The following is a 13,594-nucleotide window of genomic DNA, read 5'->3' as shown; positions in this document are numbered from 1 at the left end:
GGTTTTTGTTTTGCTTAGCTACTGGTCAGGTAGACACTTTGAATGTTCCAAGTTAGGGTGTAATGTTTTGAAAAACTTAGTTCTGTAAGACTAGGATATTGATTTTTGTTTTGTTTTGTTATCAGTGGTTCTCAAGTGTTACTGATCTCTGGACTTGTTATAAAGGTAAAGGTACCCCTGCCCGTACGGGCCAGTCGTGACCGACTCTAGGGTTGCGCGCTCATCTCGCTCAAGAGGGCGGGAGCCGGCGCCGTCCGAAGACACTTCCGGGTCACGTGGCCAGCGTGACGAAGCTGCAACTGGCAAGCCAGCACCAGTGCCGCACACAGAAACGCCATTTTCCTTCCCGCTCTAAAGCGGTACCTATTTATCTACTTGCACTTTAGGGGTGCTTTCGAACTGCTAGGTGGGCAGGAGCTGGGACCGAATGACGGGAGCTCACCCCGCCGCGGGGATTCGAACCGCCGACCTTACGATCAGCAAGTCCTAGGCACTGAGGTTTTACCCACAGCGCCACCTGCGTCCCCCTGGACTGGTTATAGTGCAGATTAATTCCAAACCACATTAGACCTGATACGGATACAATTGAGATGGTATGCTGCATTGGTTTAGTAAGTAGATAGGTCATTTATTAAACAAGCAGATGTACAATATTTCTCCAGTGTTTGTCTTCCAGCACTCGTGCTTGAGCAAGATGCTCAGCATAGCTTTACATGTGACATGCTCATGGTTTAACGCAGGCTTCCTCAAACCTGGCCCTCCAGATGTTTTTGGCCTACAACTCCCATGATCCCTAGCTAGCAGGACCAGTGGTCAGGGATGATGGGAACTGTAGTCTCAAAACATCTGGAGGGCCGAGTTTGAGGAAGCCTGGTTCAACGGATCAGAAAGGCCTAAGCCTTAGGGAAGGGGCAAATATATTTCTAATGGACCCTCCTTCACCCTGACAACTATCTACTGATGAAGGTTAGGCTGAGAGTTGGCGACATCCCTTGGACAGCAGGGGCGCCTGGAGAAGGACCTCCAACAAATACCTGATTTTTAAGCCCAATATCTGCACTTTGAAATAAAGTCTGGAAGGAAATTGGCAGCGAGCGATGCTTTTTCAACAACAGCGTAATACACTTACAACAGCCAGGCCTATTTGATAGTCTGCCTGTCATATTTGGAACTGGCTGCAATTTCCAAGCTATCTTCAAGGGCATGTTACACAGGATGAATCACATGGAAGTGTGTTCTAAATAACAGGCATACGCAACCTGGAACCTATCAAACAATATATTGTGGCCTGCCACAAACAATATATTGACAGCTTACGTATTTGCAGAAGACATGGCTGGTTTATTATGTCCCCACTGGACTCACCATAGTTGAGTTGGGATTTGATTGGTAGTGTTTGCTGTGTTCAGTGATTTCCGCCCCTGCTGCCCTTTCATGTTCTGTAGGTTGTATTCACAGCTAACATTGCTTTCCTTAGAAATGCTGTCCTGGTTCCGGCAATGTTACTGGATCCAGAAGCTCTCCTGCAATAGGTTTGCAGATGGAAATTGCCTGGTCCAATCTTGCTTTTGTTTACAATTGCAAAGAAAACAGGCACAATTTATAAAGACCGTTTTAGCAATATCTCAATGCCGAAAGAGAACTTGCAGACATTAAACCACAGCTTACAAAAGGATTATGGGGGGTTGTTAAATAAATTTGGGTCCAAACTACAGGACAGCTACCTGGCTAATCCCTCCTCCCTTTGAAATATTAACCATCTTAGCAGCAAAAACTTCTTGCACACATTTCAGGCAAGTATTCTATGTTAATTTTAGAGAAAAGAGGACAGATTTGTTTTAAACAATTATGAACACTGTACCTCCTAGGTAGCTCTTCTGAACCTGAAGTCTGTATACTGGAATAAATAATTTCAGAAAGGTTGCTATGCTTGACAGTTATGGTACTATTGCCTGAAGTGTTATTTTTGGTTGGCCGATTTAACATTTTATGAAGGGTAAACAGCCCAAAATCCATTATATTCAAGAGGTTTCTGCCTTTTCTGTGCATGCCCTAGATGGATCTCAGTTAAGCATAATGATCATTTGCAACAATAGCAATAATAATACAATTCCTAGCTTTGCTTATTTAACATCTGTAGTGAGAGAGAGAAAACTAATTTTAGGCGAGTCCTAAACTAATAGAATTTTCTTTATAAGAGTAAGGTATCAGAAAATGCACACATAGACACACAGAGGTCTGTTATTAAATACTTAAATTTTCATGTAAGCACCTCAGGGTGTTGATGGACTAAGCGCAACATTCAAAGTCCTGGATTAAGAGCCTGGACAAACAGGAATGAGGTAGTGTCTGAGACTGCAGAACAAATATTTACCCATAAAGTACTTTGGCAGATAATTGAAGGGTGGTTTGTACAGGGTGGAGCTGCAGTTTGCAAGGAAACAAGGCTCTACTTGTCCAGGTGGCAAGAATTAAGGCCATCCTGAAAAGGAGCAATTGCAGAGAGGGTGTGTGTGGAAGCTACGGAAGCTGAATAGGTCCAGATCCCAAGGATGGTGTCACATGCCTGTTTAAATAACCCCAGTGTACAGATGCAAGCTGACAACTAGTGGATATGCCAAATGTCATTTGTGTCTGTTTCTTTCTTACAGGGGTGGGAGGCATGCTAGAACTCTGGCAACCACCCTTACACATGGTCAGCATCTATAATAAAACGGGCAGCACCTAGCAATAGGAGATTCATTTATAGAGATCACACACACTCCAGTAATATGAGGCCAATGGTTTTGAGCAAATATGCTTCATGTAAGTGGTCCTCTGGCTTCTGAAGTTATGTCCATGACAATATTATCAGGAAAACAGCCACTTAAAAAACACACACACACTTTTACTGCAGTTAGGTCAGGCTTCTGAGCTCTGATGAAACCTCTTTGTAATCTGGACCCACTGGCCCATCCACAATCTATCTAATTCAGCAAAATGGCGGGATAGACTTTGGAGGTGCGTATATGGGTACATGTGAAGGACATGGGTGGCGCTGTGGTCTAAACCACTGAGCCTCTTGGGTTTGCCAGTCGGAAGGATGGTGGTTCAAATCCCCATGACAGAGTGAGCTCCCGTTGCTCTGTCCCAGCTTCTGCCAACCTGACAGTTTGAAAGCACGCCAGTGCAAGTAGATAAATAGGTACTGCTGCGGCGGGAAGGCTAACAGCGTTTCCGTGCGCTCTGGTTTCTGTCACGGTTGCGCCAAAAGTGGTTTAGTCATGCTGGCTACATGACCCGGAAAGCTGTCTGTGGACAAACGCCAGCTCCTTCGGCCTGAAAGCGAGATGAGCGCCGCAATCCCATGAACTTAACCATACAGGGGTCCTTTACCTTTACCTTTTACATGTGAGGATGTGTCTATATCCCGGTAGTAATGGCAAAGAATTTCCTAGCAGTGTCCATCAAAGGGATTCACATTGGGTTCTTACTCTTTCCTCAATTTGTCTCTACAGTGGTACCTCGGATTAAGTACTTAATTTGTTCTGGAGGTCTGTTCTTAACCTGAAACTGTTCTTAACCTGAAGCACCACTTTAGCTAATGGGGCCTCCCACTGCTGCCGCACCGCTGCCGCGGGATTTCTGTTCTCATCCTGAAGCAAAGTTTTTAGCCCAAGGTACTATTTCTGGGTTAGCGGAGTCTGTAACCTGAAGCGTATGTAACCTGAAGCGTATGTAACCCGAGGTACCACTGTATATACTTTAACACGGTCAAGTATTCAATTTCAAAAGACATTTGATGGGATAAAGGCTTTAACCAGTGCTATTTTTCTAGGAAAAGAAGTGCCGGAACTTACCGTGAAAACCTCCCATGTTCTCTTAGGATGGCAATGGCGCCCACCTGAGAGGGGCTGGAACTGAGTTCCGCCTGAGGGGAAAAAGCCCTGGCTTTAACAGCCATCACGTTTTTCCAGAATGGAGGTGCACCTCTGGACTCTGCCTGTGCTTTAGGCTAGGAATTGGATATTCCAAGACTGCAGAAGCAAAGAAAGACCCACCCACCCATTTGGAGGTTGTCAGAAATGAGAGAGGGAGGAACTGACTGGAGAAGCAGCAGTGAGTTGCTGTGATAGTGGTGGGTGTGCATGAACAGATTTAAGGCAATCTGGTGTTTGACCCACCCTAAAAAGTGTAGTTAGCAATCTAACAATAGGCTTAGCTTTTTGTCAGCTGGCTTCACCCCCATGATAGGAGCAGGTCCAACCCACCAAGATATTTTCGTACCCAGAGTAGCAAACACACATGGTTTTCAACATGTTTTCTACTTCAGAAACCCAAATTAACTGACAACTTGCCTGTCCTCCAGTGACAATTGCTTTCCTCTGCCTTATGGAACACAAAAGCTGCCGTAACTGGAATCAAACCCATCATCTAACTCAATTTTATCTACACTGGCTGGCAGCAGCCCTCAAGGATTTTAGACAGGGGTCTCTCCAGTTTTCCTGGGGGGAAATGTTAAGCTGAGCAGCCTGTAATCTCCCAGATTCCGCCTGGAGCCCTTTAAAAAAAACCAGTGTTACCACTTTCCACCACGCAGGTACAGAAGCTGATCTTAGGACCACGCTACATATTTTTGTTATAAGACCAGCAGTTACACATTTGTTAGGAACTCTCAGGTGGATGACATCTGTCCCTGGCAATTTTCCAGTTTTAACTTTATCCATAACGCCTAGAACTTTCGTATTTTGCCATCACTATTCCCGTAAGTTGTTCCAACACACTTCCTGAGAAAGTTAGTTCAAGCACTGGGACCTGCTTTTACATCTGCTGTGAAGACTAATAATAATAATAATAATAATAATAATAATAATAATAATATATTATTTATACCCCACCCATCTGGCTGGGCTTCCCCAGCCACTCTGGGCGGCTTCCAACAAAATATTAAAATACAGTAATCCATCAAACATTAAAAGCTTCCCTAAACAGGGTTTCCTTCAGATGTCTTCTAAAAGTCTGGTAGTTGTTGTTCTCTTTGACAACTGGTGGGAGGGCATTCCACAGGGCGGGTGCCGCTACCGAGAAGGCCCTCTGCCTGGTTCCCTCAGAGCTGGACCTCATTGTCCGGGTAGAACGATTGGGGTGGAGACGCTCCTTCAGGTATACTGGACCGAGGCCGTTTAGGGCTTTAAAGGTCAGCACCAACACCTTGAATTGTGCTCAGAAACGTACTGGGAGCCAATGTAGGTCTTTCAAGACCGGTATTATGTGGTCTCGGCGACTGCTCCCAGTCACCAGTCTAGCTGCTGTGTTCTGGATTGGTTACAGTTTCTGGGTCGCCTTCAAAGGTAGCCCCACGTAGAGCGCATTGCAATAATCCAAGCGGGAGATACCTAGAGCATGCACCACTCTGGCGAGACAGTCTGCGGGCAGATAGGGTCTCAACCTGCGTACCAGATGGAGCTGGTAAACAGCTGCCCTGGACACAGAATTGAACTGCACCTCCATGGACAGCTGCGAGTCCAAAATGACTCCCAGGCTGTGCACCTGCTCCTTCAGGGGCACAGTTACCCCTGCAAATTGTTGCATGCCATCCCAATCTCCGCTGAGCGGCTCCACAAGTTTCCAGGGGTTCCAGGCTCTCACCCAGGGTTGTGTTTCTGGTGGGAAATCAAGGCACAATGGAGAATAGTGTCTTTAAGAAATATGGTTTATTGTACACATCTTTCCGCTTGGGTCTACTTGGGAGAGAGTTCAGAGCATTACACCTCAAGAGGGACTTATTCCCCACAGCAGTGGAGCAGTAGAGTCTAAGGCCTCCTGCATGCCATCTCCCAGCTTGCCAAGATGGTTCTGCCCCATATGGCCTCTGCCTGGAGTTCTGGCTCCACCCTTTTCCTTTCCAAATACCCTTGCTGTTGTTGTTTAGTCGTTTAGTCGTGTCCGACTCTTTGTGACCCCATGGACCAGAGCACGCCAGGAATTCCTGTCTTCCATTGCCTCCCGCAGTTTGGTCAGACTTATGCTGGTAGCTTCGAGAACACTATCCAACCATCTCGTCCTCTGTCGTCCCCTTCTCCTTGTGCCCTCCATCTTTCCCAAGATCAGGGTCTTTTCCAGGGAGTCTTCTCTTCTCATGAGGTGGCCAAAGTACTGGAGCCTCAGCTTCAGGATCTGTCCTTCCAGTGAGCACTCAGGGCTGATTTCCTTCAGAATGGATCGGTTTGATCTTCTTGCAGTCCATGGGACTCTCAAGAGTCTCCTCCAGCACCATAATTCAAAAGCATCAATTCTTCGGCGATCAGCCTTCTTTATGGTCCAGCTCTCACTTCCATACATCACTACTGGGAAATACCCTTGCTAGAAAACCCTAAACTTGTGTAAAATCACACATTCACCCCCACCCCCACCCCCCGTGGGCACAGCCTTCCTCCTCCCCTGTTTTCCTACATCATGGAAGCCTAAACCTTTCTCTGGCTGCAATAACCATGGGAAGCCCCCTCTCTGTCCACGCAGAGAATCTCTTGCCTTGATTATGGTTTTCCATTCATGAGCCATTGCTCTGCTTTGTTTCTTAATGGCTACACTCCAGCAGCCTTGCCAGGTTGCTCTGGCTCCTTAGCAAATTATAACTTCAGGAATTTAATCAAACCTTCATTAACTCTTAACTTTTGCTAATTCTACCAAAATCTGTAACAGCATATTTGCTTCTCCAACATCTCCTTTTCCTTGTTTGATTCCCTTGTTGTCCAAAGGGGCAGCCACCTGCCGAGCTGGTCCCCTGCTACTAATGCTAATTGTGATTTATGTTGGATTTTGTGTTTCTAGGTTGTAAACTACCCTGTGATCTTTGGGTGAAGGGGGATATATAAATTTAATTAAAAATAATAATAATGCATCTGTGTGTATCTATGATCTTAATTGGTGGCATTCAGCATTGAGCTGTCATGGGCATCTCATCATTGCAGCTTGCCAGCTGGAATGACCCCCTTCTCCTTCCTCTGCACACTGTTATTGGGGCTCCCCTGACTCCCCTGAACCAATTTCAGGGGTTCCACAGGAAGTTGGGCGCAACCACATTGCTTTTGCCTGTGGAACTCCTGTCCTTTGTTTTTAGCAATGTTCTCCTTTACTTTTTTGTGCATTCTTTACTGTCTGCATGCATTTTTCTCGCAGAAAATTGTGTTCCTCCCCCCCCCCCCCATTTGGACAAGACTTCCCTTTTATAAAAGAAGCCTTTCTTGCCTCTGATAAACTTCCTTGACTCTGCACATTAACCACCTCTCTCATCCCAGCTGGTACTTTTCCTTATCTGTAGTATATGGTTTAGCTGATTGTCTGTTCTTCTCAGAATTGTATGAGTTGTGAAGACAGCAGCAATTATGTTTGGCATTTTCAGAGGGGGTTCCCCACTTTGAGCATTTATTGTATGAAGCATTTCCAATCAAGGGAAATGCATTGACACACTTATTTCAGTTTGTAGTCATAGACTCATAGAATTATAGAGTTGGAAGGGACCTTAAGGATCATCCAACCTCCATGCAGCTTTTATTTTCCATTTAAATATATACATTCACATCATTATTATCCACTTTACCTCCCAGGCTCTTTAGAGCCTATCGACTTCCTTCCCTCCCGCCTGATATGGCTTCCAAAATTAACCTTTATATCATTGCATTTTGTACGTTTTCCAATTCCAATTACACTCATTACAAAGTAGCTCAAAATTTAAATACGGTAAATATAGAAAGGTAGAAAACTTCTCATTACAAGTCTTCAGGTAGCTCTGCTAGTGATGCTAATTGCTTACAATAATCTTTCAGATACTGTATAAATTTACTCCAGTCCTTTTGGAATACTTGATCATGCTGGTTTTGGATTTTTCCTGTCAGCTTCGCCAGTTCTGGAAAGTCCATCATCTTCATCTGCCACTCTTCTTTCATTGGTACTTCTTGTTGTTTCCATTTTGGGGCTAAAAGAATTTTTGCTGCGGTTGTTGCATACATAAGCAGTATTTTCTCTTCCCTTGGTATCTCTTTACCCACTATACCCGATAAAAAGGCTTATCAGCACCCTGTTCTTGTTAGAATTCCTGCTCCATGATTGCAGTCATGGGATTGTTGTCTGTCACATGACGGTATATGTTTTGACTCCACAGAGTGGGATGTGACGGGGACAGGATGTTTGTGTTACTGTGTTCCGTGAAGTGGGACTATTGTCCTTTGTTCTTTTTCTTTTTGCTGTCTGATGCTAGAGAGAGAGGGAGTCATGTTGCATGTGTGTTTATATGTAAATAAAGTAGATTAGCCAAAATGCTGAGTTGCTGAGGTCTGTTACACATGATGGGCAAACTCTGCGGATCCCTAAGTGTGTTGGTGTCGGTTGGCATTAGTCACTGTGATGTTCGGGCTGAAGAAAGCTTTTGAAGCTCCCGAACGATTGACTAGGAGGGAGAGAACATGCCAGTCGGGCATGTGTCTCTGCCAGGGTCCTACTCGAGTGTAGGTTGAGCTCCTGACAGTTCTAACCAAATTAGCTATCCCGGCTTGACAGCTTTCCGAGTTCCATTCCCTTTGAAATTACTTTGAAGCAAGTATTGGATCATCTTCATATGACTGAATGCAAATGAGAAATGTAAATGAAGCTTTGGTGTTAAATAAGATGCCACCTGCAGATGCAAATACTACAATAACTGTTGCCTTCTTCCTCAGTTTGTTCAGATAGAAAGCTGTCTTATTCTGAGTCAGGACATTGACTCATCTAGCAGAATATTGTCTGCGCTGACTGGCCACAATTCTCCAAGGCTGCAGAGATGAGATTTTCCTAGGTCTCCTGAGTGATGTTGTTGTTGTTTAGTCATTTAGTCGTGTCTGACTCTTCGTGACTCCATGGACCAGAGCACACCAGGCACTCCTGTCTTCCACTGCCTCCCGCAGTTTGGTCAAACTCAGGCTGGTAGCTTCGAGAACACTACCCAACCATCTTGTCCTCTGTCGTCCCCTTCTCCTTGTGCCCTCCATATTTCCCAACATCAGGGTCTTTTCCAGGGAGTCTTCTCTTCTCATGAGGTGGCCATAGTATTGGAGCCTCAGCTTCACGATCTGTCCTTCCAGTGAGCACTCAGGGCTGATTTCCTTAAGAATGGATACGTTTGATCTTCTTGAAGTCCATGGGACTCTCAAGAGTCTCCTCCAGCACCATAATTCAAAAGCATCAATTCTTCGGCGATCAGCCTTCTTTATGGTCCAGCTCTCACTTCCATACATCACTACTGGGAAAACCATAGCTTTAACTATACGGACCTTTGTTGGCAAGGTGATGTCTCTGCTTTTTAAGATGCTGTCTAGGTTTGCCATCGCCTTTCTCCCAAGGAGCAGGCATCTTTTAATTTTGTGACTGCTGTCACCATCTGCAGTGATCATGGAGCCCAAGAAAGTAATATCTCTCCCTGCCTCCCTGCCTCCTGAGCGATACCAAGGATCAAACCTGCGACCTTCCCAGGTTGGGAATTATAGGGACAGAACTACCTAAACTGTATAGAAACTTATTCATGTATGCTACTACAGCAGCAAGAATGCCACTTGCCCCAAAGTGGAAAGAAGCAGAGTCCCAGCAAAGGAAGAATGGATACAAAAACTTACGGAATATGCAGAAATGGCGAAACTGACAGGTAGAATAAGAAATCAAGATTTTAAAAAATTATATATAAAAGAATGGAAATGGTTTATTGAATATTTACAGATAAATTGTAAACAGATGAAAAAACAGTGGCAGGGTTATTGTAATAACCTGCAGCTTCATAAGAGTGTATCTTTAAAGAAGATGAATAAATGAGCAAATTAAGTTAATTTCGATATGCAGAAAATATGCATTAAAAATAAATTTTAGGAACTGCAGAAAGAGGGGGGAGGAAGTCAAGCTTTGAAATGTCAAAATGATTGTAAAATTAGTGAAACGTATAAACTTGAAAAGTATAAAAAAAATTTTTTTAAGAAAAATCTGGGAGCTTCTACATTAAAGCAGGTCCTCAGCTGAGCATCTCGTTTTGCTGTTAAAGGCCCACAGCCCCTTTTTAAGGCTGAGTCACACAAGCATAGATATAGCTCAGCTTCTTATTTCTGGATGATCTGCAGCTGTGTGAAGGGAAGGAACACATTGCGTTTGACTTAATATTATGAAATGCCTTTCTGAGCTGTTTGATGGGTAGCAGCTGCTTCCTACCTGCAAATCATGACGGGGTGTTAGTTGTTCAGTATGACCTGCCTGGTGGTGATAGATTTGTTCTCTGAAAGGGGAGAGTTCAACTATATAAAGTTTTGGAAATGTTTTATCTCTCTATCCACCGAGTACTCTTAAAAGCATTGAGAGTTACCACTGAGGAGTGTTGACTTTCCTTGTGGCAGATGGAGCGCTCACATGGCGTACAGTAAACAATGTGTCATCTATTTACATCTTTTTCTTCTTTTTTACATTAGCCACAGATGGCTTGGCATCATTTTTGAAAATATATTTAAAAAATATCTAACTTTATTATTTTTTTTCTAATTCTGTATTTATACTTGTGAGTCCATGATACTTTCTACTTTGGGCTCACAGTAGCTAGGAAGCTAATCACCTGTGTTGAACCATTATCCATCTATCGTAATTAGGGGTGTGAGCACTTTAAATGTAGGTTAATCAACTCAATTTTAGCTGATTAACCAGTAGGGAGCAATACTGTATATATGGAATATTTTTAACTAGTGGGGCTGGCAGTTTTAAGGGCAGACCTTTGGTGTGAGTGTTTACTGTAAAAGGGAATGAAAAATAAAATAGTAAGCTGTTATTTTTCTTCTGTTTTATAAAACAAAGAAACTGATGTATTCTTCCTTCAGTATCTCAAAAAGTGGCCAATACTGCAGATGTTGCAATTAGCAATTTTTTTTAAATATAATCAATTAAGGACCATACAAATTGCCTTCCTGGATCAGACTAAATGGTGTCCTAGTCCAATAGTCTCTAACAGTAGGTAGTCAGACACATCTGGAAGATCTCAAGCAAAGCATGAAGGTTAAGGACTCTAGTTTCTTTCTAGCATCTGCTACTCATGAAATATACAGCCGGTAAACACAGGCTTTATTCCTTCTTAACTTGCAAATACAATAAATAATGGCAGAGCTCTCCATTTGCAACTTTTGGCTTCTTTTGTCCTTGAGTTCTTTCTGTTCTTGATGGTCCTTACAAGTACTCTGTAGCTACATTTGTCTTTTTTCCTCCTCCCACTAAATCCCTTTTCCTTTGGTGCTACGTCTTTTAGATAAGCAGGAACTGTCTTACTGTAAACATTTGAAGGCTGTATCGAGAGCCTTTTTTCAGCTGAAGAGCCAAGTAAAAATAGACTAAATAAATATAAAGTTGCTGGCTCACATAACCACGGACAGCTCTTATTCTTCATGCGTTTCTCTAAGCCAAAGCCATGATCCGCCTGAATCACCACATTTAGTGGTAGCGATTCCACAGGTTAATTATGTATTGAATGAAATACCACTTCAGCTTTGACCTGGCCTGATCCTGCTCTTAAATCAACTTCCATCATCATTTTTGATGGTGCGCCTTCCAACCAAGTGTGCGTGAGAGAGAGAAAGTCTCTCTCTGTATCATCCCCACACTGTTCCTAATTTTACAAGCCTCTGGCACATGCCCCATTAGTCATCCTTAAACTGAAGAGCTCCAAATTCTTTAGTTTAAGATGATACTGTTCCTTAACTGGTGATGACTAATCAACTAAAAACCAGTGGACAATCTTAATAGGTAAGGACGATCACAGATGAGCTGTCGCTGACTGCGTTGTCCAGTCATTGCAGTAGCTGTCAGCAATTAGCAAGAATACTGAGGGATAAGCTTTTCATTTCACACTTTCTCAACCTTGAAGACTCCCCGTGTGCTGTTTTGCCAGGAAGGGCGAGGGGCAGATTTTGGGCAGGTGCAGTTTTCTCTACTCATGCATAAGAAAAGCTTCACCTGCTGGAATCCCCTCTTCTTGTCCCCAGCTGCACCTGGTCACCTAAAAATGGCACATTAGGGGACGCATGACTCTGACGAACCCATGACCGTGCAATTAAAAATCTCATGGTTTACTCACTGAGCTTGTGTTTCCCCCTAGTGACTAGTGAACCACTCTAGGTCAAAATAACATATTAGAAGCTTTCTTAAGTGTGCGTGTTGATCTGAGCAGCCTTGAACGTCCATCAGACAAGCTGGCAGCACTGACCTCTGACTGCAGAAAATCTGGTAAGAAGCCAGTTGCTTTATTGCATATCTGTTTCTTTGCAAGAAAAGCATATCTTGTTAATGATGGCAGGGTGGGTGGACGCCAAGCTAGTTTACATTTTGAGTCTTATTTCACACCTCTCTAAAGCCCACTCACCCTGTGACTAATCTCCAAGTTGATTCACCTTTCCCATCTTGATTGCTTTATTAACACCACATTGCCAGCAGTTTTTTTGAGTTTAAGTATAGGAAGTATGTATAGCAAGGGTGAAGAAGAACCCGCAGCACTGCAGATGTGGCTAGACTATAACAGCTCTCTTAATCTCGGTTTGCCATGCTGGCTGTCAGGTGTGAAGAGTGTAAAAACATCTGTAGGGATGTAGGCTGCTCTCCAGCTGATGTGTAGAATGAGTTGGCTGTAACTAATTCCAAGGCTTGGGTACTCTCTCTAGCACATTCTGGTGCCATCTAAACATCATTAATGTGATGTACTGTATGTGGGCTGCCTTGAATGGTGCAGAATGCAGCAGCCCGGCTCTAAAAGGTAAAGGTAAAGGGACCCCTGACCATTAGGTCCAGTCATGGCCAACTCTGGGGTTGCGGCGCTCATCTCACTTTATTGGCCGAGGGAGCCAGCGTTTGTCTGCAGACAGCTTCCGGGTCATGTGGCCAGCATGACTAAGCTGCTTCTGGAGAACCAGAGCAGCACACGGAAATGCCGTTTACCTTCCCGCTGGAGCAGTACCTATTTATCTACTTGCACTTTGATGGGCTTTCGAACTGCTAGGTTGGCAGGAGCAGGGACTGAGCAACAGGAGCTCACCCCATTGCGGGAATTTGAACCACCTACCTTCTGATCGGCAAGTCCTAGGCTCTGTGCTTTAACCCACAGCTCCACCCACGTCCCAGTGGCAAACAGAGAACGATGCTTGTTCTTCATTGTCTTAACTGGCCACCAGTTTAGCAAAATCAAAGGAGTCCTGACTCCTGACCTGCAAAGTCCTAGTAGTCTGGATCTTTAGGAATTAATCTGGATAATTGTTTATTCATCTATAAACACTGGTGATGTCAATAGCTTTATTCAAACTGAATAGGGTCTTTTGAGTGGTGGCACTCTTGCTCTTGTATTCTCTCCCCCTCACCAGGCTCTATCATTTAATATCTCAAAATTATTGTTAAAACAGTCATGTTTCACCTTCCCCCCCCCCAGCATTGGAAGTTGCTGGTTTTTAGTACGTCTACAAAAGGTTGTCCCATTACTGCAAAGACAGCTGCCTGCTCAATGGGATTTCCACTCCCTGTGTGTCTCCACACCCCTCCAATCTGCTCCAGATGTTTGGGGAGCAGAGCCATCTTTCCCATT

The 13,594-nt window shown here is 44.0% G+C and overlaps 1 long non-coding RNA gene across 1 annotated transcript in view; it reads left to right on the top strand.

Annotated features, from left to right (window-relative positions):
* The window catches only part of LOC308466345, a 201,577-nt gene that overhangs the window by 62,512 nt on the left and 125,471 nt on the right, over positions 1–13,594 (top strand). The window lies entirely within an intron of this gene.

Source organism: Podarcis pityusensis (genome assembly GCF_964106645.2).
Source record: "Podarcis pityusensis genome assembly, chromosome: 17".
NCBI classification, from domain to species: Eukaryota; Metazoa; Chordata; class Lepidosauria; order Squamata; family Lacertidae; genus Podarcis; species Podarcis pityusensis.
The sequence above is the reverse complement of the archived record's forward strand: the minus strand, read 5'-3'. Positions and strand labels throughout refer to the sequence as shown.